This window comes from Drosophila simulans, unplaced genomic scaffold (assembly GCF_016746395.2).
Source record: "Drosophila simulans strain w501 unplaced genomic scaffold, Prin_Dsim_3.1 Segkk33_quiver_pilon, whole genome shotgun sequence".
NCBI classification, from domain to species: Eukaryota; Metazoa; Arthropoda; class Insecta; order Diptera; family Drosophilidae; genus Drosophila; species Drosophila simulans.
In genome coordinates this window covers 51,289-55,466 of record NW_025416829.1, presented here as the reverse complement: position 1 = coordinate 55,466, position 4,178 = coordinate 51,289, and positions in this window count along the sequence as shown.

Genomic DNA, 4,178 nt, shown 5'->3' with positions numbered 1-4,178 from the left:
TGTTATAACGACCGCGGTATGTACCGCGCTGAGTCTGATTTTGGTAGAACAGAACAGCGTTGGAATGTCCAGTTGCTTCTGTGCAACTGTCTATAAATTTAGATATGGCATCGTTCATACTGTTGAACGTGCCTGCTTGCATGATAACTTTAACTTTATCAATCGAGCAATTCCTCGTCATTGCTTTGACGGCTTGTGTCGTGCTATATTTGTTTGCAAGTTCTGGTTTCAAACCATCACTAATATAAGCACCTTCTAGAGCTTTTGTTAATTGCTCCACCTCTTGCGTGTAAAGGTTGGCTGTTTTGTTCTTTTGCTGCAGATTTAGTAATTTTGCAGAGAGTACCTCAACAGATTCACCCTTTACTGTTCGCGAGAGTTTATCTTTAATTTCCTGTATAGTATTTTCCGTGCTAATGAGATTCCTAGCATGGCCTTTTAGTTTGGTCTTAATGACATTGACTGCTAAAGTCTCATGTTCTCCTTTTATCGAATCTAACAAGTTCAGAGCGTCTTTGAAACTCTGTAGGTTTTCTGCTTTGCCGTCGTACTCAAATAATAGAGACGAGGCTGTTTTTAGGAAATCTACTACTGATTGTGCCATCTTGTCTACTATTTTACTTTCTGTTGGCTTATTTCTTTCCTCAGCAATTACGTCTAGTAATAGTTCAGCTGGGAAATTTAGTGTATTTGGAACAAGTACTTGTAACTTGTGCCTTTGTGACACATATAATATGTTCTCTTTTAATCGAGATATTATATCTTTTACTTGTGTCTGTTGTAACGAAGAAAATTTCGTATTGTGGTCAAGTATTATGACACGAACCTCGTTATATTTTCCTAATAGTGTCTCTAAATGTTTTATCTTTGTATCGTTACTTATTGGTGCACTCTTATTGAGGCACTTAAACGATCTATCAAAGTCTTCCCGCAGTTTCTTGATTTTAGCTATTATATTTAGCCAATCCATCAAGTTAGGAACTGGGGTGTTAATAAAAAGATTTATTTAATAAATTTAATAAAAAGATTTATTTAATTATATTTTATATTTCATTTTATATTTTCATATTTATTTATATGTTCATAACTAGGCTTTTTTTTTCTCTTTTCTTTTTGAAGCTTTTGACAGGGCAGTTATATGTTTGCTTACTTGGGTTAAATTTGTTTTTTATTTTTTGCTTTATTTATTGCCTTTCAGCTATCAAACCCTGTCCAAGTCATTAGCTCTGCTTACATATCTTTTCTTAAGGCATTTACTATGCATTTTGTATATTTTATAACATGTATTTATCAACATAATTATTGTTATAATAATTAAACAAATTATTATGTAATCCAGGTTTAAAGGAACAACTTCGACCTTGTTGATTACATTGGCAGTGGAGTCCACTGACTTAACATCTACTAGACCCATTTTTGAAAAGAGTTTTTCTCCTAATACAGTATTTTCTGAATATATTGGGTCTGGGTAAAATTTACTTATAGAATTGTCAAATGACATTTACTTATTTTGTATTTATTGATTTTGTTTTTTTTTTAAATTATAAAATATCATTTTTTTTTTGTTAAGACGCCTTGCGGCGGTGAGAAATTTAAAATTAATTCATCCGTATGAATTTACAGGTTTCCTACCTAAATTTTCGTTTGGCTTTACAGGCCGAACTTCTCATCGGGCAGAAAAGGTTCCGCTCAATGTTACAATTGGTTTTTTATAATTATTAAAAAAAAATATGCATCGCAGTGCAATCAGAAAAAAATTTTGCACACAGTGCTATTCAAAAAAAAATTTTGCGCTCTTTGAAGCGCTGTCGGTTCCCTCTTGTCATTTGTTGTTGGAGATCCACCGTTGCTGTAGTGTGCGGATAGCGCACCACAGTGTGAATACTATTCCCGCGTTGACGTAGTGGGCGGGCTGCACACCACGTTATCCTGTGTCAGCTGGGCGTCGCCGGTGTTGGCACGCTGACACGCCCTCGATGACGTAGTGAGCGGGCTGCTCACCACGTTGATGATAACGTCCTCTTGTTAGTGTTGGGTGCCGGTGTTGCAATGCCTGCAAGTGCGTTCACAATGTGGTGTGAACAGGGGTCCCTCGCAGTCCTTCGGGCAGATCTTCTTAAATTCCGGAAGGCTTTTCGGCTGCGTAGGTTGAATATTATTAATTTTTGGTATGCATTTTATTTCATTTACTGAGTGAGCGGGTGTGGTTGGGCTTGTTTCATTAAGAAATTTGACGTAGTGGTCTAGCTGGGCTTGTAGTTTTTGAGCTTTCGACCATACTGGCGGTGGAGTGTTCGTATATAATAGCCACTTTAGGTGCGCTATTCTCTTCTTTGCTTTATTTCGAACTCCGCCCCTGTTTTTACCCATCACACTCACACTCTACTCACTCAGATCATTGTTTCTCCGCTCCAGTTGTTCGTTGAAGTTGTTGCGTGGTCAAAAGTTTTCTTTTCTTCTGCGGAGCGTCGAATGCCGGGCATGCTGATCTTCTCACATCCAGTGCTTGCTGATGTAAGTTGGAATTTATCACAAGCGGCTTCCTTTTTTCCTTTTCCTTCTGCTACAGCTTATACGTGTCCTGTCACGGTTGCCATGTTGTATCACCCAGTTGAAAGATTTATTTTCAGTTTGAATTCACTTTTTATTTATTTGTAGGAGCAGGGAAGGTCCCGCTCCATTCGAAGTTAATTCGTCAATCATTTGGCGATCTAAATACAATGGTTTCTTAGCCTAAGTCCAGGAGCAGCGCTGCCGGCATAGCCTGCAGCGCAGCGACGCTTATTTGCGTTTCCTACATATATATAGTTAAAAAGTTTTTTAATTGAGCCGAACAAATGATCCGTATTTAACTAAGATCAACGCTGAAAGTTAAATTGTTTTTATTTGTCGAACAAATGATCCGTATTTAAACTAGGATCAACTCCGAAATAAATTAAACACTGAATAAATTCGGTTGTGGTTTTTATTAAATATCGGTTTAAGACTTATTGAACTTTACGGTATAACTTTCAACTTAAGACTAATTTCAAATGTGAGTGAGATTGAGAAGGGGTTACAGACATAAAGAATAGAAAATAGCTTTAAACGGTAAAATCATGTGATGTTCTTGGATGTTTACGTTAAGAAGAGCTTTAGAGAGAGCAGACGAAACTCAATTAACTGAGCGTGATGAGTTGGCGTGAATACGTCACTTCCCTTCCCTTAAAGATAAGCCTATACTTGGGCTGGGACTGATGGATATAGTAAGGGTAGTGGAACTTTTTCCATTCCAGTTTGTGGTGGTGTGTCCTGATTTTGGTTTTTTCTTAATTTTAGTTTAGTATACATCATTATTCTATATATTTCATTAATTCATTTGTGGGTATTGGCTTAAAATTACAGATTGGATTTAGGTGCTTAATTATATTGGTGACACATTCATTGTTTATTTCTTTATTTTCATTACTATACACTTTGTTTTCCTTTTCAAAATATAATTGTGAATCTATGTAGTCTAACTGGTAGCCATTTGAATCGGGGTATGGGTTTGATTAATTTTCTTTCGTTTTTTGAATTGTGTTTTGTAGTAATGCATAGCTCTGTTTCTATTAGTAATTTTGTAATGGTCAGGGTCTGTTTGTTCTACGTTTTTGGTTGGTTTATATGGGTTGTCCAATTTGCCTTTTTGTAATGGTCCTTTTCTGTATCTTGTGTCGATATCGTGGTCTTCTCTACCTTTGTTTAATTTGTCTATTTTAGTTTTCTTTAGTTCCTGCGTGTTCAAGGTAGGTTGTCCTGCGTATAAGAATATGTGAGCGGGCGTTTGTCCCGTGGTGTCATGTTTTGTTTTGTGATTGTAAGTATAAAGTATAGTTTCTATTTTACTCAGGTCTGTTTCAGTATTTTTCATAGTATTGATTATTCTTATTTTTTCGTTAATGGTCTTATGAAAACGTTCTATATCTGCTACTCCTGTTTTCGTGGTATTTAGCTGTAGTTCCACTCCTTCTGTTTCTAACCATTCTTTTAATGCTAGACTTGAAAATGCACCATCTCTGTCTGCTTTTAATAGCTTCGGTTTTCCCAATTGATTAAATATGCGCATCAGGGCGTTCTTGCATTCTATCCAGTCCTTGGTTTTTATCTGCTCTAGTGTAGCGAATTTTGAATACGTGTCTATACAGCTTAAATAGTGT